We start from the raw sequence: 23960 nt of genomic DNA on the forward strand, positions 1-23960 counted from the left end.
CCTAAGAGAAACAGGCAGGTCTTGTCTGCTGATTTGTGTTGAACCGCGGTCGAACTCCAATGAGTCGGCCACAAGAGAAAGTCACATTAGACACCCACATGCATTTTTAGTGTGAGGAAACTTTCTCTAGACAAATACAGACAACAAGGCTTCTTAGAAGTTAAATATGGCAGCGGTGGGATTCGAACCCACGCCTCCGAAGAGACTGGAGCCTTAATCCAGCGCCTTGGACCGCTCGGCCACACTACCCATGTCAGTCTTTGTTTTACAGTTCGGCTCCTATGAAGAAGCTTTATATACAATAGGTATCCTAAGAGAAACAGGCAGGTCTTGTACGCTGAATCGTGTTGAACCGAGGTCGAACTCCAATGAGTCGGCAACAAGAGAAAGTCACATTAGACACCCACATGCATTTTCAGTGAGTGGAAACTTTCTCTAGACAAATACAGACAACCTGGCTTCTTAGAAGTTAAACATGGAAGCAGTGGGATTCGATCCCACGCCTCCGAAGAGACTGGAGCCTAAATCCAGCGCCTTGGACCGCTCGGCCACACTACCCATGTTAATCCTTATTTTGCAGTTCGGCTCCTATGAAGAAGCTTTATATACAATAGGTATCCTAAGAGAAAAAGGCAGGTCTTGTACGCTGAATTGTGTTGAACCGAGGTCGAACTCCAATGAGTCGGCAACAAGAGAAAGTCACATTAGACACCCACATGCATTTTTAGTGTGAGGAAACTTTCTCTAGACACATACAGACAACCTGGCTTCTTAAAAGTTAAACATGGCAGCGGTGGGATTCGAACCCACGCCTCCGAAGAGACTGGAGCCTAAATCCAGCGCCTTGGACCGCTCGGCCACACTACCTATGTTAATCCTTATTTTGCAGTTCGGCTCACATGAAGAACCTTTATATACAATCGGTATCCTAAGAGAAACAGGCAGGTCTTGTATGCTGATTTGTGTTGAATCGTTGTCGAACTCCAATGAGTCGGCCACAAGAGAAAGTCACATTAGACACCCACATGCATTTTTAGTGTGAGGAAATTTTCTCTAGACAAATACAGACAACCAGGCTTCTTAGAAGATAAATATGGCAGCGGTGGGATTCGAACCCACGCCTCCGAAGAGACTGGAGCCTAAATCCAGCGCCTTGGACCGCTCGGCCACACTACCCACGTTATTCCTTATTTTGCAGTTCGGCTCATATGAAGAATCTATATATATACAATAGTTATCCTAAGAGAAACAGGCAGGTCTTGTCTGTTGATTTGTGTTGAACCGCGGTCGAACTCCAATGAGTCGGCAACATGAGAAAGTCACATTAGACACCCACATGCATTTTTAGTGTGAGGAAACTTTCTCTAGACAAATACAGACAACCAGGCTTCTTAGAAGTTAAATATGGCAGCGGTGGGATTTGAACCCACGCCTCCGAAGAGACTGGAGCCTTAATCCAGCGCCTTGGACCGCTCGTCCACACTACCCATGTTAATCTTTATTTTGCAGTTCGGCTCATATGAAGAACCTTTATATACAATAGGTATCCTAAGAGAAACAGGCAGGTCTTGTCTGCTGATTTGTGTTGAACCGAGGTCGAACTCCAATGAGTCGGCAATAAGAGAAAGTCACATTAGACACCCACATGCATTTTTAGTGTGAGGAAACTTTCTCTAGACAAATACAGACAACCAGGCTTCTTAGAAGTTAAATATGGCAGCGGTGGGATTCGAACCCACGCCTCCGAAGAGACTGGAGCCTTAATCCAGCACCTTGGACCGCTCGGCCACACTACCCATGTTAATCTTTATTTTGCAGTTCGGCTCATATGAAGAACCTTTATACACAACAGGTATCCTAAGAGAAACAGGCAGGTCTTGTACGCTGATTCGTGTTGAACCGAGGTCGAACTCCAATGAGTCGGCAACATGAGAAAGTCACATTAGACACCCACATGCATTTTTAGTGTGAGTAAACTTTCTCTAGACAAATACAGACAACCAGGCTTCTTAGAAGTTAAATATGGCAGCGGTGGGATTCGAACCCACGCCTCCGAAGAGACTGGAGCCTTAACCCAGCGCCTTGGACCGCTCGGCCACACTACCCATGTAAATCTTTATTTTGCAGTTCGGCTCATATGAAGAATCTTTATATACAATAGGTATCTTAAGAGAAACAGGCAGGTCTGGTATGCTGATTTGTGTTGAATCGTTGTCGAACTCCAATGAGTCGGCAACAAGAGAAAGTCACATTAGACACCCACATGCATTTTCAGTGAGTGGAAACTTTCTCTAGACAAATACAGACAACCTGGCTTCTTAGAAGTTAAACATGGAAGCAGTGGGATTCGATCCCACGCCTCCGAAGAGACTGGAGCCTAAATCCAGCGCCTTGGACCGCTCGGCCACACTACCCATGTTAATCCTTATTTTGCAGTTCGGCTCCTATGAAGAAGCTTTATATACAATAGGTATCCTAAGAGAAAAAGGCAGGTCTTGTACGCTGAATTGTGTTGAACCGAGGTCGAACTCCAATGAGTCGGCAACAAGAGAAAGTCACATTAGACACCCACATGCATTTTTAGTGTGAGGAAACTTTCTCTAGACACATACAGACAACCTGGCTTCTTAAAAGTTAAACATGGCAGCGGTGGGATTCGAACCCACGCCTCCGAAGAGACTGGAGCCTAAATCCAGCGCCTTGGACCGCTCGGCCACACTACCTATGTTAATCCTTATTTTGCAGTTCGGCTCACATGAAGAACCTTTATATACAATCGGTATCCTAAGAGAAACAGGCAGGTCTTGTATGCTGATTTGTGTTGAATCGTTGTCGAACTCCAATGAGTCGGCCACAAGAGAAAGTCACATTAGACACCCACATGCATTTTTAGTGTGAGGAAATTTTCTCTAGACAAATACAGACAACCAGGCTTCTTAGAAGATAAATATGGCAGCGGTGGGATTCGAACCCACGCCTCCGAAGAGACTGGAGCCTAAATCCAGCGCCTTGGACCGCTCGGCCACACTACCCACGTTATTCCTTATTTTGCAGTTCGGCTCATATGAAGAATCTATATATATACAATAGTTATCCTAAGAGAAACAGGCAGGTCTTGTCTGTTGATTTGTGTTGAACCGCGGTCGAACTCCAATGAGTCGGCAACATGAGAAAGTCACATTAGACACCCACATGCATTTTTAGTGTGAGGAAACTTTCTCTAGACAAATACAGACAACCAGGCTTCTTAGAAGTTAAATATGGCAGCGGTGGGATTTGAACCCACGCCTCCGAAGAGACTGGAGCCTTAATCCAGCGCCTTGGACCGCTCGTCCACACTACCCATGTTAATCTTTATTTTGCAGTTCGGCTCATATGAAGAACCTTTATATACAATAGGTATCCTAAGAGAAACAGGCAGGTCTTGTCTGCTGATTTGTGTTGAACCGAGGTCGAACTCCAATGAGTCGGCAATAAGAGAAAGTCACATTAGACACCCACATGCATTTTTAGTGTGAGGAAACTTTCTCTAGACAAATACAGACAACCAGGCTTCTTAGAAGTTAAATATGGCAGCGGTGGGATTCGAACCCACGCCTCCGAAGAGACTGGAGCCTTAATCCAGCACCTTGGACCGCTCGGCCACACTACCCATGTTAATCTTTATTTTGCAGTTCGGCTCATATGAAGAACCTTTATACACAACAGGTATCCTAAGAGAAACAGGCAGGTCTTGTACGCTGATTCGTGTTGAACCGAGGTCGAACTCCAATGAGTCGGCAACATGAGAAAGTCACATTAGACACCCACATGCATTTTTAGTGTGAGTAAACTTTCTCTAGACAAATACAGACAACCAGGCTTCTTAGAAGTTAAATATGGCAGCGGTGGGATTCGAACCCACGCCTCCGAAGAGACTGGAGCCTTAACCCAGCGCCTTGGACCGCTCGGCCACACTACCCATGTAAATCTTTATTTTGCAGTTCGGCTCATATGAAGAATCTTTATATACAATAGGTATCTTAAGAGAAACAGGCAGGTCTGGTATGCTGATTTGTGTTGAATCGTTGTCGAACTCCAATGAGTCGACCACAAGAGAAAGTCACATTAGACACCCACATGCATTTTTAGCATGAGGAAATTTTCTCTAGACATATACAGACAACCAGGCTTCTTAGAAGTTAAACATGGCAGCGCTGAGATTCGAACCCACGCCTCCGAAGACACTGGAGCCTTAATCAAGCTCCTTGGACCGCTCAGCCGCACTTCCGATGCCATTCTTTGTTTTACAGTCCGGCTCATATGAAGAAGCTTTATACACAATAGGTATCCTAATAGAAACAGGTAGGTCTTGTACGCTGATTTGTGTTGAACCGAGATCGAACTCCAATGAGTCGGCAACAAGAGAAAGTCACATTAGACACCCACATGCATTTTTAGTGTGAGGAAACTTTCTCTAGACAAATACAGACAACCAGGCTTCTTAGAAGTTAAACATGGCAGCCGTGGGATTCGAACCCACGCCTCCGAAAAGACTGGAGCCTAAATCCAGCGCCTTGGACCGCTCGGCCACACTACCCATGTTATTCCTTTTTCAGCAGTTCGGCTCATATGAAGAACCTTTATATACAATAGTTATCCTAAGAGAAACAGGCAGGTCTTGTCTGCTGATTTGTGTTGAACCGCGGTCGAACTCCAATGAGTCAGCAACATGAGAAAGTCACATTAGATACCCACATGTATTTTTAGTGTGAGGAAATTTTCTCTAGACAAATACAGACAACCAGGCTTCTTAGAAGTTAATTATGGCAGCGGTGGGATTCGAACCCACGCCTCCGAAGAGACTGGAGCCTAAATCCAGCGCCTTGGACCGCTCGGCCACACTACCCATGTTACTCCTTATTTTGCAGTTCGGCTCATATGAAGAACCGTTATATACAATAGTTATCCTAAGAGAAACAGGCAGGTCTTGTCTGCTGATTTGTGTTGAACCGCGGTCGAACTCCAATGAGTCGGCCACAAGAGAAAGTCACATTAGACACCCACATGCATTTTTAGTGTGAGGAAACTTTCTCTAGACAAATACAGACAACAAGGCTTCTTAGAAGTTAAATATGGCAGCGGTGGGATTCGAACCCACGCCTCCGAAGAGACTGGAGCCTTAATCCAGCGCCTTGGACCGCTCGGCCACACTACCCATGTCAGTCTTTGTTTTACAGTTCGGCTCCTATGAAGAAGCTTTATATACAATAGGTATCCTAAGAGAAACAGGCAGGTCTTGTACGCTGAATCGTGTTGAACCGAGGTCGAACTCCAATGAGTCGGCAACAAGAGAAAGTCACATTAGACACCCACATGCATTTTTAGTGTGTGGAAACTTTCTCTAGACAAATACAGACAACCTGGCTTCTTAGAAGTTAAACATGGAAGCAGTGGGATTCGATCCCACGCCTCCGAAGAGACTGGAGCCTAAATCCAGCGCCTTGGACCGCTCGGCCACACTACCCATGTTAATCCTTATTTTGCAGTTCGGCTCCTATGAAGAAGCTTTATATACAATAGGTATCCTAAGAGAAACAGGCAGGTCTTGTACGCTGAATTGTGTTGAACCGAGGTCGAACTCCAATGAGTCGGCAACAAGAGAAAGTCACATTAGACACCCACATGCATTTTTAGTGTCAGGAAACTTTCTCTAGACACATACAGACAACCTGGCTTCTTAAAAGTTAAACATGGCAGCGGTGGGATTCGAACCCACGCCTCCGAAGAGACTGGAGCCTAAATCCAGCGCCTTGGACCGCTCGGCCACACTACCTATGTTAATCCTTATTTTGCAGTTCGGCTCACATGAAGAACCTTTATATACAATCGGTATCCTAAGAGAAACAGGCAGGTCTTGTATGCTGATTTGTGTTGAATCGTTGTGGAACTCCAATGAGTCGGCCACAAGAGAAAGTCACATTAGACACCCACATGCATTTTTAGTGTGAGGAAATTTTCTCTAGACAAATACAGACAACCAGGCTTCTTAGAAGTTAAATATGGCAGCGGTGGGATTTGAACCCACGCCTCCAAAGAGACTGGAGCCTTAATCCAGCGCCTTGGACCGCTCGTCCACACTACCCATGTTAATCTTTATTTTGCAGTTCGGCTCATATGAAGAACCTTTATATACAATAGGTATCCTAAGAGAAACAGGCAGGTCTTGTCTTCTGATTTGTGTTGAACCGAGGTCGAACTCCAATGAGTCGGCAACAAGAGAAAGTCACATTAGACACCCACATGCATTTTTAGTGTGAGGAAACTTTCTCTAGACAAATACAGACAACCAGGCTTCTTAGAAGTTAAATATGGCAGCGGTGGGATTCGAACCCACGCCTCCGAAGAGACTGGAGCCTTAATCCAGCACCTTGGACCGCTCGGCCACACTACCCATGTTAATCTTTATTTTGCAGTTCGGCTCATATGAAGAACCTTTATATACAATAGGTATCTTAAGAGAAACAGGAAGGTCTTGTACGCTGATTTGTGTTGAATCGTTGTCGAACTCCAATGAGTCGACCACAAGAGAAAGTCACATTAGACACCCACATGCATTTTTAGCATGAGGAAATTTTCTCTAGACATATACAGACAACCAGGCTTCTTAGAAGTTAAACATGGCAGCCGTGGGATTCGAACCCACGCCTCCGAAAAGACTGGAGCCTAAATCCAGCGCCTTGGACCGCTCGGCCACACTACCTATGTTAATCCTTATTTTGCAGTTCGGCTCACATGAAGAACCTTTATATACAATCGGTATCCTAAGAGAAACAGGCAGGTCTTGTATGCTGATTTGTGTTGAATCGTTGTGGAACTCCAATGAGTCGGCCACAAGAGAAAGTCACATTAGACACCCACATGCATTTTTAGTGTGAGGAAATTTTCTCTAGACAAATACAGACAACCAGGCTTCTTAGAAGTTAAATATGGCAGCGGTGGGATTTGAACCCACGCCTCCAAAGAGACTGGAGCCTTAATCCAGCGCCTTGGACCGCTCGTCCACACTACCCATGTTAATCTTTATTTTGCAGTTCGGCTCATATGAAGAACCTTTATATACAATAGGTATCCTAAGAGAAACAGGCAGGTCTTGTCTTCTGATTTGTGTTGAACCGAGGTCGAACTCCAATGAGTCGGCAACAAGAGAAAGTCACATTAGACACCCACATGCATTTTTAGTGTGAGGAAACTTTCTCTAGACAAATACAGACAACCAGGCTTCTTAGAAGTTAAATATGGCAGCGGTGGGATTCGAACCCACGCCTCCGAAGAGACTGGAGCCTTAATCCAGCACCTTGGACCGCTCGGCCACACTACCCATGTTAATCTTTATTTTGCAGTTCGGCTCATATGAAGAACCTTTATATACAATAGGTATCTTAAGAGAAACAGGAAGGTCTTGTACGCTGATTTGTGTTGAATCGTTGTCGAACTCCAATGAGTCGACCACAAGAGAAAGTCACATTAGACACCCACATGCATTTTTAGCATGAGGAAATTTTCTCTAGACATATACAGACAACCAGGCTTCTTAGAAGTTAAACATGGCAGCCGTGGGATTCGAACCCACGCCTCCGAAAAGACTGGAGCCTAAATCCAGCGCCTTGGACCGCTCGGCCACACTACCCATGTTATTCCTTTTTCAGCAGTTCGGCTCATATGAAGAACCTTTATATACAATAGTTATCCTAAGAGAAACAGGCAGGTCTTGTCTGCTGATTTGTGTTGAACCGCGGTCGAACTCCAATGAGTCAGCAACATGAGAAAGTCACATTAGACACCCACATGTATTTTTAGTGTGAGGAAATTTTCTCTAGACAAATACAGACAACCAGGCTTCTTAGAAGTTAATTATGGCAGCGGTGGGATTCGAACCCACGCCTCCGAAGAGACTGGAGCCTTAATCCAGCGCCTTGGACCGCTCGGCCACACTACCCATGCTAATCTTTATTCTGCAGTTCGGCTCATATGAAGAAGCTTTATATACAATAGGTATCCTAAGAGAAACAGGCAGGTCTTGTACGCTGATTTGTGTTGAACCGAGGTCGAACTCCAATGAGTCGGCAACAAGAGAAAGTCACATTAGACACCAACATGCATTTTTAGTGTGAGGAAACTTTCTCTAGACATATACAGACAACCAGGCTTCTTAGAAGTTAAACATGGCAGCGCTGAGATTCGAACCCACGCCTCCGAAGAGACTGGAGCCTAAATCCAGCGCCTTGGACCGCTCGGCCACACTACCCATGTCATTCCTTATTCTGCAGTTCGGCTCATATGAAGAACCTTTATATACCATAGTTATCCTAAGAGAAACAGGCAGGTCTTGTCCGCTGATTTGTGTTGAACCGCGGTCGAACTCCAATGAGTCAGCAACATGAGAAAGTCACATTAGACACCCACATGCATTTTTAGTGTGAGGAAACTTTCTCTAGACAAATACAGACAACCTGGCTTCTTAGAAGTTAAACATGGCAGCGGTGGGATTCGAACCCACGCCTCCGAAAAGACTGGAGCCTAAATCCAGCGCCTTGGACCGCTCGGCCACACTACCCATGTTATTCCTTTTTCAGCAGTTCGGCTCATATGAAGAACCTTTATATACAATAGTTATCCTAAGAGAAACAGGCAGGTCTTGTCTGCTGATTTGTGTTGAACCGCGGTCGAACTCCAATGAGTCAGCAACATGAGAAAGTCACATTAGACACCCACATGTATTTTTAGTGTGAGGAAATTTTCTCTAGACAAATACAGACAACCAGGCTTCTTAAAAGTTAATTATGGCAGCGGTGGGATTCGAACCCACGCCTCCGAAGAGACTGGAGCCTAAATCCAGCGCCTTGGACCGCTCGGCCACACTACCCATGTTACTCCTTATTTTGCAGTTCGGCTCATATGAAGAACCGTTATATACAATAGTTATCCTAAGAGAAACAGGCAGGTCTTGTCTGCTGATTTGTGTTGAACCGCGGTCGAACTCCAATGAGTCAGCAACATGAGAAAGTCACATTAGACACCCACATGCATTTTTAGTGTGAGGAAACTTTCTCTAGACATATACAGACAACCAGGCTTCTTAGAAGTTAAACATGGCAGCGCTGAGATTCGAACCCACGCCTCCGAAGAGACTGGAGCCTAAATCCAGCGCCTTGGACCGCTCGGCCACACTACCCATGTCATTCCTTATTCTGCAGTTCGGCTCATATGAAGAACCTTTATATACAATAGTTATCCTAAGAGAAACAGGCAGGTCTTGTCTGCTGATTTGTGTTGAACCGCGGTCGAACTCCAATGAGTCAGCAACATGAGAAAGTCACATTAGACACCCACATGCATTTTTAGTGTGAGGAAACTTTCTCTAGACAAATACAGACAACCTGGCTTCTTAGAAGTTAAACATGGCAGCGGTGGGATTCGAACCCACGCCTCCGAAAAGACTGGAGCCTAAATCCAGCGCCTTGGACCGCTCGGCCACACTACCCATGTTATTCCTTTTTCAGCAGTTCGGCTCATATGAAGAACCTTTATATACAATAGTTATCCTAAGAGAAACAGGCAGGTCTTGTCTGCTGATTTGTGTTGAACCGCGGTCGAACTCCAATGAGTCAGCAACATGAGAAAGTCACATTAGACACCCACATGTATTTTTAGTGTGAGGAAATTTTCTCTAGACAAATACAGACAACCAGGCTTCTTAGAAGTTAATTATGGCAGCGGTGGGATTCGAACCCACGCCTCCGAAGAGACTGGAGCCTAAATCCAGCGCCTTGGACCGCTCAGCCACACTACCCATGTTACTCCTTATTTTGCAGTTCGGCTCATATGAAGAACCGTTATATACAATAGTTATCCTAAGAGAAACAGGCAGGTCTTGTCTGCTGATTTGTGTTGAACCGCGGTCGAACTCCAATGAGTCGGCCACAAGAGAAAGTCACATTAGACACCCACATGCATTTTTAGTGTGAGGAAACTTTCTCTAGACAAATACAGACAACAAGGCTTCTTAGAAGTTAAATATGGCAGCGGTGGGATTCGAACCCACGCCTCCGAAGAGACTGGAGCCTTAATCCAGCGCCTTGGACCGCTTGGCCACACTACCTATGTCAGTCTTTGTTTTACAGTTCGGCTCCTATGAAGAAGCTTTATATACAATAGGTATCCTAAGAGAAACAGGCAGGTCTTGTCTGCTGATTTGTGTTGAACCGCGGTCGAACTACAATGAGTCGGCAATAAGAGAAAGTCACATTAGACATCCACATGCATTTTTAGTGTGAGGAAACTTTCTCTAGACAAATACAGACAACCAGGCTTCTTAGAAGTTCAATATGGCAGCGGTGGGATTCGAACCCACGCCTCCGAAGAGACTGGAGCCTTAATCCAGCACCTTGGACCGCTCGGCCACACTACCCATGTTAATCTTTATTTTGCAGTTCGGCTCATATGAAGAACCTTTATACACAACAGGTATCCTAAGAGAAACAGGCAGGTCTTGTACGCTGATTCGTGTTGAACCGAGGTCGAACTCCAATGAGTCGGCAACATGAGAAAGTCACATTAGACACCCACATGCATTTTTAGTGTGAGGAAACTTTCTCTAGACAAATACAGACAACCAGGCTTCTTAGAAGTTGAATATGGCAGCGGTGGGATTCGAACCCACGCCTCCGAAGAGACTGGAGCCTTAACCCAGCACCTTGGACCGCTCGGCCACACTACCCATGTTAATCTTTATTTTGCAGTTCGGCTCATATGAAGAACCTTTATATACAATAGGTATCTTAAGAGAAACAGGCAGGTCTTGTATGCTGATTTGTGTTGAATCGTTGTCGAACTCCAATGAGTCGACCACAAGAGAAAGTCACATTAGACACCCACATGCATTTTTAGCATGAGGAAATTTTCTCTAGACATATACAGACAACCAGGCTTCTTAGAAGTTAAACATGGCAGCGCTGAGATTCGAACCCACGCCTCCGAAGACACTGGAGCCTTAATCAAGCTCCTTGGACCGCTCAGCCGCACTTCCGATGCCATTCTTTGTTTTACAGTCCATCCCATATGAAGAAGCTTTATACACAATAGGTATCCTAATAGAAACAGGTAGGTCTTGTACGCTGATTTGTGTTGAACCGAGATCGAACTCCAATGAGTCGGCAACAAGAGAAAGTCACATTAGACACCCACATGCATTTTTAGTGTGAGGAAACTTTCTCTAGACAAATACAGACAACCTGGCTTCTTAGAAGTTAAACATGGCAGCGGTGGGATTCGAACCCACGCCTCCGAAAAGACTGGAGCCTAAATCCAGCGCCTTGGACCGCTCGGCCACACTACCCATGTTATTCCTTTTTCAGCAGTTCGGCTCATATGAAGAACCTTTATATACAATAGTTATCCTAAGAGAAACAGGCAGGTCTTGTCTGCTGATTTGTGTTGAACCGCGGTCGAACTCCATTGAGTCAGCAACTTGAGAAAGTCACATTAGACACCCACATGTATTTTTAGTGTGAGGAAATTTTCTCTAGACAAATACAGACAATCAGGCTTCTTAGAAGTTAATTATGGCAGCGGTGGGATTCGAACCCACGCCTCCGAAGAGACTGGAGCCTAAATCCAGCGCCTTGGACCGCTCGGCCACACTACCCATATTACTTCTTATTTTGCAGTTCGGCTCATATGAAGAAGCTTTATATACAATAGTTATCCTAAGAGAAACAGGCAGGTCTTGTCTGCTGATTTGTGTTGAACCGCGGTCGAACTCCAATGAGTCGGCCACAAGAGAAAGTCACATTAGACACCCACATGCATTTTTAGTGTGAGGAAACTTTCTCTAGACAAATACAGACAACCAGGCTTCTTAGAAGTTAAATATGGCAGCGGTGGGATTCGAACCCACGCCTCCGAAGAGACTGGAGCCTTAATCCAGCGCCTTGGACCGCTTGGCCACACTACCTATGTCAGTCTTTGTTTTACAGTTCGGCTCCTATGAAGAAGCTTTATATACAATAGGTATCCTAAGAGAAACAGGCAGGTCTTGTCTGCTGATTTGTGTTGAACCGCGGTCGAACTCCAATGAGTCGGCAACAAGAGAAAGTCACATTAGACACCCACATGCATTTTTAGTGTGAGGAAACTTTCTCTAGACAAATACAGACAACCAGGCTTCTTAGAAGTTAAATATGGCAGCGGTGGGATTCGAACCCACGCCTCCGAAGAGACTGGAGCCTTAATCCAGCACCTTGGACCGCTCGGCCACACTACCCATGTTAATCTTTATTTTGCAGTTCGGCTCATATGAAGAACCTTTATACACAACAGGTATCCTAAGAGAAACAGGCAGGTCTTGTACGCTGATTCGTGTTGAACCGAGGTCGAACTCCAATGAGTCGGCAACAAGAGAAAGTCACATTAGACACCCACATGCATTTTTAGTGTGAGGAAACTTTCTCTAGACAAATACAGACAACCAGGCTTCTTAGAAGTTAAATATGGCAGCGGTGGGATTCGAACCCACGCCTCCGAAGAGACTGGAGCCTTAATCCAGCACCTTGGACCGCTCGGCCACACTACCCATGTTAATCTTTATTTTGCAGTTCGGCTCATATGAAGAACCTTTATATACAATAGGTATCTTAAGAGAAACAGGAAGGTCTTGTACGCTGATTTGTGTTGAATCGTTGTCGAACTCCAATGAGTCGACCACAAGAGAAAGTCACATTAGACACCCACATGCATTTTTAGCATGAGGAAATTTTCTCTAGACATATACAGACAACCAGGCTTCTTAGAAGTTAAACATGGCAGCCGTGGGATTCGAACCCACGCCTCCGAAAAGACTGGAGCCTAAATCCAGTGCCTTGGACCGCTCGGCCACACTACCCATGTTATTCCTTTTTCAGCAGTTCGGCTCATATGAAGAACCTTTATATACAATAGTTATCCTAAGAGAAACAGGCAGGTCTTGTCTGCTGATTTGTGTTGAACCGCGGTCGAACTCCAATGAGTCAGCAACATGAGAAAGTCACATTAGACACCCACATGTATTTTTAGTGTGAGGAAATTTTCTCTAGACAAATACAGACAACCAGGCTTCTTAGAAGTTAATTATGGCAGCGGTGGGATTCGAACCCACGCCTCCGAAGAGACTGGAGCCTTAATCCAGCGCCTTGGACCGCTCGGCCACACTACCCATGCTAATCTTTATTCTGCAGTTCGGCTCATATGAAGAAGCTTTATATACAATAGGTATCCTAAGAGAAACAGGCAGGTCTTGTACGCTGATTTGTGTTGAACCGAGGTCGAACTCCAATGAGTCGGCAACAAGAGAAAGTCACATTAGACACCAACATGCATTTTTAGTGTGAGGAAACTTTCTCTAGACATATACAGACAACCAGGCTTCTTAGAAGTTAAACATGGCAGCGCTGAGATTCGAACCCACGCCTCCGAAGAGACTGGAGCCTAAATCCAGCGCCTTGGACCGCTCGGCCACACTACCCATGTCATTCCTTATTCTGCAGTTCGGCTCATATGAAGAACCTTTATATACCATAGTTATCCAAAGAGAAACAGGCAGGTCTTGTCTGCTGATTTGTGTTGAATCGTTGTCGAACTCCAATGAGTCGACCACAAGAGAAAGTCACATTAGACACCCACATGCATTTTTAGCATGAGGAAATTTTCTCTAGACATATACAGACAACCAGGCTTCTTAGAAGTTAAACATGGCAGCGCTGAGATTCGAACCCACGCCTCCGAAGACACTGGAGCCTTAATCAAGCTCCTTGGACCGCTCAGCCGCACTTCCGATGCCATTCTTTGTTTTACAGTCCATCCCATATGAAGAAGCTTTATACACAATAGGTATCCTAATAGAAACAGGTAGGTCTTGTACGCTGATTTGTGTTGAACCGAGATCGAACTCCAATGAGTCGGCAACAAGAGAAAGTCACATTAGACACCCACATGTATTTTTAGTGTGAGGAAATTTTCTCTAGACAAATACAGACAACCAGGCTTCTTAGAAGTTAATTATGGCAGCGGTGGGATTCGAACCAACGCCTCCGAAGAGACTGGAGCCTAAATCCAGCGCCTTGGACCGCTCGGCCACACTACCCATGTTACTCCTTATTTTGCAGTTCGGCTCATATGAAGAACCATTATATACAATAGTTATCCTAAGAGAAACAGGCAGGTCTTGTCTGCTGATTTGTGTTGAACCGCGGTCGAACTCCAATGAGTCGGCCACAAGAGAAAGTCACATTAGACACCCACATGCATTTTTAGTGTGAGGAAACTTTCTCTAGACAAATACAGACAACAAGGCTTCTTAGAAGTTAAATATGGCAGCGGTGGGATTCGAACCCACGCCTCCGAAGAGACTGGAGCCTTAATCCAGCGCCTTGGACCGCTTGGCCACACTACCTATGTCAGTCTTTGTTTTACAGTTCGGCTCCTATGAAGAAGCTTTATATACAATAGGTATCCTAAGAGAAACAGGCAGGTCTTGTCTGCTGATTTGTGTTGAACCTCGGTCGAACTCCAATGAGTCGGCAACAAGAGAAAGTCACATTAGACACCCACATGCATTTTTAGTGTGAGGAAACTTTCTCTAGACAAATACAGACAACCAGGCTTCTTAGAAGTTAAATATGGCAGCGTTGGGATTCGAACCCACGCCTCCGAAGAGACTGGAGCCTTAATCCAGCACCTTGGACCGCTCGGCCACACTACCCATGTTAATCTTTATTTTGCAGTTCGGCTCATATGAAGAACCTTTATACACAACAGGTATCCTAAGAGAAACAGGCAGGTCTTGTACGCTGATTTGTGTTGAACCGAGATCGAACTCCAATGAGTCGGCAACAAGAGAATGTCACATTAGACACCCACATGCATTTTTAGTGTGAGGAAACTTTCTCTAGACAAATACAGACAACCAGGCTTCTTAGAAGTTAAACATGGCAGCCGTGGGATTCGAACCCACGCCTCCGAAAAGACTGGAGCCTAAATCCAGCGCCTTAGACCGCTCGGCCACACTACCCATGTTATTCCTTTTTCAGCATTTCGGCTCATATGAAGAACCTTTATATACAATAGTTATCCTAAGAGAAACAGGCAGGTCTTGTCTGCTGATTTGTGTTGAATCGTTGTCGAACTCCAATGAGTCGACCACAAGAGAAAGTCACATTAGACACCCACATGCATTTTTTGTGTGTGGAAATATTCTCTAGACATATACAGACAACCAGGCTTCTTAGAAGTTAAACATGGCAGCGGTGGGATTCGAACCCACGCCTCCGAAGAGACTGGAGCCTACATCCAGCGCCTTGGACCGCTCGGCCACACTACCCATGTTATTCCTTATTCTGCAGTTCGGCTCATAGGAAGAACCTTTACATACAATAGTTATCCTAAGAGAAACAGGCAGGTCTTGTCTGCTGATTTGTGTTGAACCGCGGTCGAACTCCAATGAGTCGGCAACATGAGAAAGTCACATTAGACACCCACATGCATTTTTAGTGTGAGGAAATTTTCTCTAGACAAATACAGACAACCAGGCTTCTTAGAAGTTAAATATGGCAGCGGTGGGATTCGAACCCACGGCTCCGAAGAGACTGGAGCCTTAACCCAGCGCCTTGGACCGCTCGGCCACACTACCCATATTAATCTTTATTTTGCAGTTCGGCTCATATGAAGAACCTTTATATACAATAGGTATCCTAAGAGAAACAGGCAGGTCTTGTCTGCTGATTTGTGTTGAACCGAGGTCGAACTCCAATGAGTCGACCACAAGAGAAAGTCACATTAGACACCCACATGCATCATTAGCGTGAGGAAATTTTCTCTAGACATATACAGACAACCAGGCTTCTTAGAAGTTAAACATGGCAGCGCTGAGATTCGAACCCACGCCTCCAAAGACACTGGAGCCTTAATCAAGCTCCTTGGACCGCTCGGCCACACTACCCATGTTATTCCTTATTCTGCAGTTCGGCTCATATGAAGAACCTAAATATACAATAGTTATCCTAAGAGAAACAGGCAGGTCTTGTCTGTTGATTTGTGTTGAATCGTTGTCGAACTCCAATGAGTCGACCACAAGAGAAAGTCACATTAGACACCCACATGCATTTTTTGTGTGAGGAAATTTTCTCTAGACATATACAGACAACCAGGCTTCTTAGAAGTTAAACATGGCAGCGCTGAGATTTGAACCCACGCCTCCAAAGACACTGGAGCCTTAATCAAGCTCCTTGGACCGCTCGGCCACACTACCCATGTTATTCCTTATTCTGCAGTTCGGCTCATATGAAGAACCTTTATATATAATAGTTATCCTAAGAGAAACAGGCAGGTCTTGTCTGCTGATTTGTGTTGAACCGCGGTCGAACTCCAATGAGTCGGCAACATGAGAAAGTCACATTAGACACCCACATGCATTTTTAGTGTGAGGAAACTTTCTCTAGACAAATACAGACAACCAGGCTTCTTAGAAGTTAAATATGGCAGCGGTGTGATTCGAACCCACGCCTCCGAAGAGACAGGAGCCTTAATCCAGCGCCTTGGACCGCTCGGCCACACTACCCATGTCAGTCTTTGTTTTACAGTTCGGCTCCTATGAAGAAGCTTTATATACAAAAGGTATCCTAAGAGAAACAGGCAGGTCTTGTATGCTGAATTGTGTTGAACCGAGGTCGAACTCCAATGAGTCGGCAACAAGAGAAAGTCACATTAGACACCCACATGCATTTTTAGTGTGAGGAAACTTTTTCTAGACAAATACAGACAACCAGGCTTCTTAGAAGTTAAAAATGGCAGCGGTGGGATTCGAACCCACGCCTCCGAAGAGACTGGAGCCTACATCCAGCGCCTTGGACCGCTCGGCCACACTACCCATGTTATTCCTCATTCTGCAGTTCGGCTCATAGGAAGAACCTTTATATACAATAGTTATCCTAAGAGAAACAGGCAGGTCTTGTCTGCTGATTTGTGTTGAACCGCGGTCGAACTCCAATGAGTCGGCAACATGAGAAAGTCACATTAGACACCCACATGGATTTTTAGTGTGAGGAAATTTTCTCTAGACAAATACAGACAACCAGGCTTCTTAGAAGTTAAATATGGCAGCGGTGGGATTCGAACCCACGCCTCCGAAGAGACTGGAGCCTTAATCCAGCGCCTTGGACCGCTTGGCCACACTACCTATGTCAGTCTTTGTTTTACAGTTCGGCTCCTATGAAGAAGCTTTATATACAATAGGTATCCTAAGAGAAACAGGCAGGTCTTGTCTGCTGATTTGTGTTGAACCGCGGTCGAACTCCAATGAGTCGGCAACAAGAGAAAGTCACATTAGACACCCACATGCATTTTTAGTGTGAGGAAACTTTCTCTAGACAAATACAGACAACCAGGCTTCTTAGAAGTTAAATATGGCAGCGGTGGGATTCGAACCCACGCCTCCGAAGAGACTGGAGCCTTAATCCAGCACCTTGGACCGCTCGGCCACACTACCCATGTTAATCTTTATTTTGCAGTTCGGCTCATATGAAGAACCTTTATACACAACAGGTATCCTAAGAGAAACAGGCAGGTCTTGTACGCTGATTCGTGTTGAACCGAGGTCGAACTCCAATGAGTCGGCAACATGAGAAAGTCACATTAGACACCCACATGCATTTTTAGTGTGAGGAAACTTTCTCTAGACAAATACAGACAACCAGGCTTCTTAGAAGTTAAATATGGCAGCGGTGGGATTCGAACCCACGCCTCCGAAGAGACTGGAGCCTTAACCCAGCGCCTTGGACCGCTCGGCCACACTACCCATGTTAATCTTTATTTTGCAGTTCGGCTCATATGAAGAACCTTTATATACAATAGGTATCTTAAGAGAAACAGGCAGGTCTTGTATGCTGATTTGTGTTGAATCGTTGTCGAACTCCAATGAGTCGACCACAAGAGAAAGTCACATTAGACACCCACATGCATTTTTAGCATGAGGAAATTTTCTCTAGACATATACAGACAACCAGGCTTCTTAGAAGTTAAACATGGCAGCGCTGAGATTCGAACCCACGCCTCCAAAGACACTGGAGCCTTAATCAAGCTCCTTGGACCGCTCAGCCGCACTTCCGATGCCATTCTTTGTTTTACAGTCCATCCCATATGAAGAAGCTTTATACACAATAGGTATCCTAATAGAAACAGGTAGGTCTTGTACGCTGATTTGAGTTGAACCGAGATCGAACTCCAATGAGTCGGCAACAAGAGAAAGTCACATTAGACACCCACATGCATTTTTAGTGTGAGGAAACTTTCTCTAGACAAATACAGACAACCAGGCTTCATAGAAGTTGAACATGGCAGCCGTGGGATTCGAACCCACGCCTCCGAAAAGACTGGAGCCTAAATCCAGCGCCTTAGACCGCTCGGCCACACTACCCATGTTATTCCTTTTTCAGCAGTTCGGCTCATATGAAGAACCTTTATATACAATAGTTATCCTAAGAGAAACAGGCAGGTCTTGTCTGCTGATTTGTGTTGAATCGTTGTCGAACTCCAATGAGTCGACCACAAGAGAAAGTCACATTAGACACCCACATGCATTTTTTGTTTGAGGAAATTTTCTCTAGACATATACAGACAACCAGGCTTCTTAGAAGTTAAACATGGCAGCGGTGGGATTCGAACCCACGTCTCCGAAGAGACTGGAGCCTACATCCAGCGCCTTGGACCGCTCGGCCACACTACACATGTTATTCCTTATTCTGCAGTTCGGCTCATAGGAAGAACCTTTACATACAATAGTTATCCTAAGAGAAACAGGCAGGTCTTGTCTGCTGATTTGTGTTGAACCGCGGTCGAACTCCAATGAGTCGGCAACATGAGAAAGTCACATTAGACACCCACATGCATTTTTAGTGTGAGGAAATTTTCTCTAGACAAATACAGACAACCAGGCTTCTTAGAAGTTAAATATGGCAGCGGTGGGATTCGAACCCACGGCTCCGAAGAGACTGGAGCCTTAACCCAGCGCCTTGGACCGCTCGGCCACACTACCCATGTTAATCTTTATCTTGCAGTTCGGCTCATATGAAGAACCTTTATATACAGTAGGTATCTTAAGAGAAACAGGCAGGTCTTGTATGCTGATTTGTGTTGAATCGTTGTCGAACTCCAATGAGTCGACCACAAGAGAAAGTCACATTAGACACCCACATGCATCATTAGCGTGAGGAAATTTTCTCTAGACATATACAGACAACCAGGCTTCTTAGAAGTTAAACATGGCAGCGCTGAGATTCGAACCCACGCCTCCAAAGACACTGGAGCCTTAATCAAGCTCCTTGGACCGCTCGGCCACACTACCCATGTTATTCCTTATTCTGCAGTTCGGCTCATATTTAGAACCTAAATATACAATAGTTATCCTAAGAGAAACAGGCAGGTCTTGTCTGTTGATTTGTGTTGAATCGTTGTCGAACTCCAATGAGTCGACCACAAGAGAAAGTCACATTAGACACCCACATGCATTTTTTGTGTGAGGAAATTTTCTCTAGACATATACAGACAACCAGGCTTCTTAGAAGTTAAACATGGCAGCGCTGAGATTTGAACCCACGCCTCCAAAGACACTGGAGCCTTAATCAAGCTCCTTGGACCGCTCGGCCACACTACCCATGTTATTAATTATTCTGCAGTTCGGCTCATATGAAGAACCTTTATATATAATAGTTATCCTAAGAGAAACAGGCAGGTCTTGTCTGCTGATTTGTGTTGAACCGCGGTCGAACTCCAATGAGTCGGCAACATGAGAAAGTCACATTAGACACCCACATGCATTTTTAGTGTGAGGAAACTTTCTCTAGACAAATACAGACAACCAGGCTTCTTAGAAGTTAAATATGGCAGCGGTGGGATTCGATCCCACGCCTCCGAAGAGACAGGAGCCTTAATCCAGCGCCTTGGACCGCTCGGCCACACTACCCATGTCAGTCTTTGTTTTACAGTTCGGCTCCTATGAAGAAGCTTTATATACAATAGGTATCCTAAGAGAAACAGGCAGGTCTTGTATGCTGAATTGTGTTGAACCGAGGTCGAACTCCAATGAGTCGGCAACAAGAGAAAGTCACATTAGACACCCACATGCATTTTTAGTGTGAGGAAACTTTTTCTAGACAAATACAGACAACCAGGCTTCTTAGAAGTTAAACATGGCAGCGGTGGGATTCGAACCCACGCCTCCGAAGAGACTGGAGCCTACATCCAGCGCCTTGGACCGCTCGGCCACACTACCCATGTTATTCCTCATTCTGCAGTTCGGCTCATAGGAAGAACCTTTATATACAATAGTTATCCTAAGAGAAACAGGCAGGTCTTGTCTGCTGATTTGTGTTGAACCGCGGTCGAACTCCAATGAGTCGGCAACATGAGAAAGTCACATTAGACACCCACATGCATTTTTAGTGTGAGGAAATTTTCTCTAGACAAATACAGACAACCAGGCTTCTTAGAAGTTAAATATGGCAGCGGTGGGATTCGAACCCACGGCTCCGAAGAGACTGGAGCCTTAACCCAGCGCCTTGGACCGCTCGGCCACACTACCCATGTTAATCTTTATTTTGCAGTTCGGCTCATATGAAGAACCTTTATATACAGTAGGTATCTTAAGAGAAACAGGCAGGTCTTGTATGCTGATTTGTGTTGAATCGTTGTCGAACTCCAATGAGTCGACCACAAGAGAAAGTCACATTAGACACCCACATGCATCATTAGCGTGAGGAAATTTTCTCTAGACATATACAGACAACCAGGCTTCTTAGAAGTTAAACATGGCAGCGCTGAGATTCGAACATACGCCTCCAAAGACACTGGAGCCTTAATCAAGCTCCTTGGACCGCTCGGCCACACTACCCATGTTATTCCTTATTCTGCAGTTCGGCTCATATGAAGAACCTTTATATATAATAGTTATCCTAAGAGAAACAGGCAGGTCTTGTCTGCTGATTTGTGTTGAACCGCAGTCGAACTTCAATGAGTCGGCAACATGAGAAAGTCACATTAGACACCCACATGCATTTTTAGCGTGAGGAAACTTTCTCTAGACAAATACAGACAACCAGGCTTCTTAGAAGTTAAACATGGCAGCGGTGGGATTCGAACCCACGCCTCCAAAGACACTGGAGCCTTAATCAAGCTCCTTGCACCGCTCAGCCGCACTTCCGATGCCATTCTTTGTTTTACAGTCCATCCCATATGAAGAAGCTTTATACACAATAGGTATCCTAATAGAAACAGGTAGGTCTTGTACGCTGATTTGTGTTGAACCGTGGTCGAACTCCAATGAGTCGGCAACATGAGAAAGTCACATTAGACACCCACATGCATTTTTAGCGTGAGGAAATTTTTTCTAGACATATACAGACAACCAGGCTTCTTAGAAGTTAAATATGGCAGCGGTGGGATTCGAACCCACGCCTCCGAAGAGACTGGAGCCTTAACCCAGCGCCTTGGACCGCTCGGCCACACTACCCATGTTAATCTTTATTTTGCAGTTCGGCTCATATGAAGAACCTTTATATACAGTAGGTATCTTAAGAGAAACAGGCAGGTCTTGTATGCTGATTTGTGTTGAATCGTTGTCGAACTCCAATGAGTCGGCCACAAGAGAAAGTCACATTAGACACCCACATGCATTTTTAGTGTGAGGAAACTTTCTCTAGACAAATACAGACAACCAGGCTTCTTAGAAGTTAAACATGGCAGCGGTGGGATTCGAACCCACGCCTCCGAAGAGACTGGAGCCTAACTCCAGCGCCTTGGACCGCTCGGCCACACTACCCATGTTATTCCTTATTTTGCAGTTCGGCTCATATGAAGAACCTAAATATACAATAGTTATCCTAAGAGAAACAGGCAGGTCTTGTCTGTTGATTTGTGTTGAACCGCGGTCGAACTCCAATAAGTCGGCAACATGAGAAAGTCACATTAGACACCCACATGCATTTTTAGTGTGAGGAAATTTTCTCTAGACAAATACAGACAACCAGGCTTCTTAGAAGTTAAATATGGCAGCGGTGGGATTCGAACCCACGGCTCCGAAGAGACTGGAGCCTTAACCCAGCGCCTTGGACCGCTCGGCCACATTACCCATGTTAATCTTTATTTTGCAGTTCGGCTCATATGAAGAACCTTTATATACAGTAGGTATCTTAAGAGAAACAGGTAGGTCTTGTATGCTGATTTGTGTTGAATCGTTGTCGAACTCCAATGAGTCGACCACAAGAGAAAGTCACATTAGACACCCACATGCATCATTAGCGTGAGGAAATTTTCTCTAGACATATACAGACAACCAGGCTTCTTAGAAGTTAAACATGGCAGCGCTGAGATTCGAACCCACGCCTCCAAAGACACTGGAGCCTTAATCAAGCTCCTTGGACCGCTCGGCCACACTACCCATGTTATTCCTTATTCTGCAGTTCGGCTCATATGAAGAACTTTTATATATAATAGTTATCCTAAGAGAAACAGGCAGGTCTTGTCTGCTGATTTGTGTTGAACCGCAGTCGAACTCCAATGAGTCGGCAACATGAGAAAGTCACATTAGACACCCACATGCATTTTTAGCGTGAGGAAATTTTTTCTAGACATATACAGACAACCAGGCTTCTTAGAAGTTAAATATGGAAGTGGTGGGATTCGAACCCACGCCTCCGAAGAGACTGGAGCCTTAACCCAGCGCCTTGGACCGCTCGGCCACACTACCCATGTTAATCTTTATTTTGCAGTTCGGCTCATATGAAGAACCTTTATATATAATAGACATCCTAAGAGAAACAGGCAGGTCATGTATGCTGATTTGTGTTGAATCGTTGTCGAACTCCAATGAGTCGACCACAAGAGAAAGTCACATTAGACACCCATATGCATTTTTAGCGTTTAGAAATTTTCTCTAGACAAATACAGACAACCAGGCTTCTTAGAAGTTAAACATGGCAGCGGTGGGATTCGAACCCACGCCTCCGAAGAGACAGGAGCCTTAATCCAGCGCCTTGGACCGCTCGGCCACACTACCCATGTCAGTCTTTGTTTTACAGTTCGGCTCCTATGAAGAAGCTTTATATACAATAGGTATCCTAAGAGAAACAGGCAGGTCTTGTATGCTGAATTGTGTTGAACCGAGGTCGAACTCCAATGAGTCGGCAACAAGAGAAAGTCACATTAGACACCCACATGCATTTTTAGTGTGAGGAAACTTTTTCTAGACAAATGCAGACAACCAGGCTTCTTAGAAGTTAAACATGGCAGCGGTGGGATTCGAACCCACGCCTCCGAAGAGACTGGAGCCTACATCCAGCGCCTTGGACCGCTCGGCCACACTACCCATGTTATTCCTTATTCTGCAGTTCGGCTCATAGGAAGAACCTTTATATACAATAGTTATCCTAAGAGAAACAGACAGGTCTTGTCTGCTGATTTGTGTTGAACCGCGGTCGAACTCCAATGAGTCGGCAACATGAGAAAGTCACATTAGACACCCACATGCATTTTTAGTGTGAGGAAATTTTCTCTAGACAAATACAGACAACCAGGCTTCTTAGAAGTTAAACATGGCAGCGTTGGGATTCGAACCCACGCCTCCGAAGAGACTGGAGCCTTAATCCAGCACCTTGGACCGCTCAGCCACACTACCCATGTTAATCTTTATTTTGCAGTTCGGCTCATATGAAGAACCTTTATATACAATAGATATCCTAAGAGAAACAGGCAGGTCTTGTCTGTTGATTTGTGTTGAACCGCGGTCGAACTCCAATGAGTCGGCAACATGAGAAAGTCACATTAGACACCCACATGCATTTTTAGCGTGAGGAAATTTTCTCTAGACATATACAGACAACCAGGCTTCTTAGAAGTTA

General features: G+C 45.0%; 34 non-coding genes across 34 annotated transcripts; all 34 read right to left on the minus strand.

Annotated features, from left to right (window-relative positions):
• Positions 1-167: 167 nt before the first annotated feature.
• Positions 168-249, minus strand: trnal-aag (transfer RNA leucine (anticodon AAG)). The gene has a single exon. It is a non-coding gene; the product is annotated as a tRNA-Leu (tRNA).
• Positions 250-785: 536 nt separating this feature from the next.
• Positions 786-867, minus strand: trnal-uag (transfer RNA leucine (anticodon UAG)). Its single transcript has one exon. It is a non-coding gene; the product is annotated as a tRNA-Leu (tRNA).
• Positions 868-1094: 227 nt separating this feature from the next.
• On the minus strand, positions 1095-1176 carry trnal-uag (transfer RNA leucine (anticodon UAG)). Its single transcript has one exon. It is a non-coding gene; the product is annotated as a tRNA-Leu (tRNA).
• Positions 1177-1714: 538 nt separating this feature from the next.
• trnal-aag (transfer RNA leucine (anticodon AAG)) lies at positions 1715-1796 on the minus strand. Its single transcript has one exon. It is a non-coding gene; the product is annotated as a tRNA-Leu (tRNA).
• An 845-nt stretch (positions 1797-2641) lies between these two features.
• trnal-uag (transfer RNA leucine (anticodon UAG)) lies at positions 2642-2723 on the minus strand. The gene has a single exon. It is a non-coding gene; the product is annotated as a tRNA-Leu (tRNA).
• A 227-nt stretch (positions 2724-2950) lies between these two features.
• On the minus strand, positions 2951-3032 carry trnal-uag (transfer RNA leucine (anticodon UAG)). The gene has a single exon. It is a non-coding gene; the product is annotated as a tRNA-Leu (tRNA).
• Positions 3033-3570: 538 nt separating this feature from the next.
• trnal-aag (transfer RNA leucine (anticodon AAG)) lies at positions 3571-3652 on the minus strand. Its single transcript has one exon. It is a non-coding gene; the product is annotated as a tRNA-Leu (tRNA).
• Positions 3653-4497: 845 nt separating this feature from the next.
• On the minus strand, positions 4498-4579 carry trnal-uag (transfer RNA leucine (anticodon UAG)). Its single transcript has one exon. It is a non-coding gene; the product is annotated as a tRNA-Leu (tRNA).
• Positions 4580-4806: 227 nt separating this feature from the next.
• Positions 4807-4888, minus strand: trnal-uag (transfer RNA leucine (anticodon UAG)). The gene has a single exon. It is a non-coding gene; the product is annotated as a tRNA-Leu (tRNA).
• A 227-nt stretch (positions 4889-5115) lies between these two features.
• Positions 5116-5197, minus strand: trnal-aag (transfer RNA leucine (anticodon AAG)). The gene has a single exon. It is a non-coding gene; the product is annotated as a tRNA-Leu (tRNA).
• A 536-nt stretch (positions 5198-5733) lies between these two features.
• Positions 5734-5815, minus strand: trnal-uag (transfer RNA leucine (anticodon UAG)). The gene has a single exon. It is a non-coding gene; the product is annotated as a tRNA-Leu (tRNA).
• Positions 5816-6351: 536 nt separating this feature from the next.
• trnal-aag (transfer RNA leucine (anticodon AAG)) lies at positions 6352-6433 on the minus strand. The gene has a single exon. It is a non-coding gene; the product is annotated as a tRNA-Leu (tRNA).
• Positions 6434-6660: 227 nt separating this feature from the next.
• Positions 6661-6742, minus strand: trnal-uag (transfer RNA leucine (anticodon UAG)). The gene has a single exon. It is a non-coding gene; the product is annotated as a tRNA-Leu (tRNA).
• Positions 6743-7278: 536 nt separating this feature from the next.
• trnal-aag (transfer RNA leucine (anticodon AAG)) lies at positions 7279-7360 on the minus strand. The gene has a single exon. It is a non-coding gene; the product is annotated as a tRNA-Leu (tRNA).
• A 227-nt stretch (positions 7361-7587) lies between these two features.
• On the minus strand, positions 7588-7669 carry trnal-uag (transfer RNA leucine (anticodon UAG)). The gene has a single exon. It is a non-coding gene; the product is annotated as a tRNA-Leu (tRNA).
• Positions 7670-7896: 227 nt separating this feature from the next.
• trnal-aag (transfer RNA leucine (anticodon AAG)) lies at positions 7897-7978 on the minus strand. Its single transcript has one exon. It is a non-coding gene; the product is annotated as a tRNA-Leu (tRNA).
• Positions 7979-8514: 536 nt separating this feature from the next.
• trnal-uag (transfer RNA leucine (anticodon UAG)) lies at positions 8515-8596 on the minus strand. The gene has a single exon. It is a non-coding gene; the product is annotated as a tRNA-Leu (tRNA).
• Positions 8597-8823: 227 nt separating this feature from the next.
• Positions 8824-8905, minus strand: trnal-uag (transfer RNA leucine (anticodon UAG)). The gene has a single exon. It is a non-coding gene; the product is annotated as a tRNA-Leu (tRNA).
• A 536-nt stretch (positions 8906-9441) lies between these two features.
• trnal-uag (transfer RNA leucine (anticodon UAG)) lies at positions 9442-9523 on the minus strand. The gene has a single exon. It is a non-coding gene; the product is annotated as a tRNA-Leu (tRNA).
• A 227-nt stretch (positions 9524-9750) lies between these two features.
• On the minus strand, positions 9751-9832 carry trnal-uag (transfer RNA leucine (anticodon UAG)). The gene has a single exon. It is a non-coding gene; the product is annotated as a tRNA-Leu (tRNA).
• Positions 9833-10059: 227 nt separating this feature from the next.
• Positions 10060-10141, minus strand: trnal-aag (transfer RNA leucine (anticodon AAG)). Its single transcript has one exon. It is a non-coding gene; the product is annotated as a tRNA-Leu (tRNA).
• A 227-nt stretch (positions 10142-10368) lies between these two features.
• On the minus strand, positions 10369-10450 carry trnal-aag (transfer RNA leucine (anticodon AAG)). The gene has a single exon. It is a non-coding gene; the product is annotated as a tRNA-Leu (tRNA).
• An 845-nt stretch (positions 10451-11295) lies between these two features.
• On the minus strand, positions 11296-11377 carry trnal-uag (transfer RNA leucine (anticodon UAG)). The gene has a single exon. It is a non-coding gene; the product is annotated as a tRNA-Leu (tRNA).
• Positions 11378-11604: 227 nt separating this feature from the next.
• trnal-uag (transfer RNA leucine (anticodon UAG)) lies at positions 11605-11686 on the minus strand. The gene has a single exon. It is a non-coding gene; the product is annotated as a tRNA-Leu (tRNA).
• Positions 11687-11913: 227 nt separating this feature from the next.
• On the minus strand, positions 11914-11995 carry trnal-aag (transfer RNA leucine (anticodon AAG)). The gene has a single exon. It is a non-coding gene; the product is annotated as a tRNA-Leu (tRNA).
• Positions 11996-12222: 227 nt separating this feature from the next.
• Positions 12223-12304, minus strand: trnal-aag (transfer RNA leucine (anticodon AAG)). Its single transcript has one exon. It is a non-coding gene; the product is annotated as a tRNA-Leu (tRNA).
• Positions 12305-12531: 227 nt separating this feature from the next.
• trnal-aag (transfer RNA leucine (anticodon AAG)) lies at positions 12532-12613 on the minus strand. The gene has a single exon. It is a non-coding gene; the product is annotated as a tRNA-Leu (tRNA).
• A 536-nt stretch (positions 12614-13149) lies between these two features.
• Positions 13150-13231, minus strand: trnal-aag (transfer RNA leucine (anticodon AAG)). The gene has a single exon. It is a non-coding gene; the product is annotated as a tRNA-Leu (tRNA).
• A 1154-nt stretch (positions 13232-14385) lies between these two features.
• trnal-aag (transfer RNA leucine (anticodon AAG)) lies at positions 14386-14467 on the minus strand. The gene has a single exon. It is a non-coding gene; the product is annotated as a tRNA-Leu (tRNA).
• A 536-nt stretch (positions 14468-15003) lies between these two features.
• On the minus strand, positions 15004-15085 carry trnal-uag (transfer RNA leucine (anticodon UAG)). Its single transcript has one exon. It is a non-coding gene; the product is annotated as a tRNA-Leu (tRNA).
• A 2081-nt stretch (positions 15086-17166) lies between these two features.
• Positions 17167-17248, minus strand: trnal-aag (transfer RNA leucine (anticodon AAG)). Its single transcript has one exon. It is a non-coding gene; the product is annotated as a tRNA-Leu (tRNA).
• Positions 17249-17475: 227 nt separating this feature from the next.
• Positions 17476-17557, minus strand: trnal-aag (transfer RNA leucine (anticodon AAG)). The gene has a single exon. It is a non-coding gene; the product is annotated as a tRNA-Leu (tRNA).
• Positions 17558-18402: 845 nt separating this feature from the next.
• Positions 18403-18484, minus strand: trnal-uag (transfer RNA leucine (anticodon UAG)). The gene has a single exon. It is a non-coding gene; the product is annotated as a tRNA-Leu (tRNA).
• A 3317-nt stretch (positions 18485-21801) lies between these two features.
• trnal-uag (transfer RNA leucine (anticodon UAG)) lies at positions 21802-21883 on the minus strand. Its single transcript has one exon. It is a non-coding gene; the product is annotated as a tRNA-Leu (tRNA).
• Between the last annotated feature and the right edge of the window lie 2077 nt (positions 21884-23960).

This window comes from Brienomyrus brachyistius, unplaced genomic scaffold (genome assembly GCF_023856365.1).
Source record: "Brienomyrus brachyistius isolate T26 unplaced genomic scaffold, BBRACH_0.4 scaffold57, whole genome shotgun sequence".
Taxonomy (NCBI): domain Eukaryota; kingdom Metazoa; phylum Chordata; class Actinopteri; order Osteoglossiformes; family Mormyridae; genus Brienomyrus; species Brienomyrus brachyistius.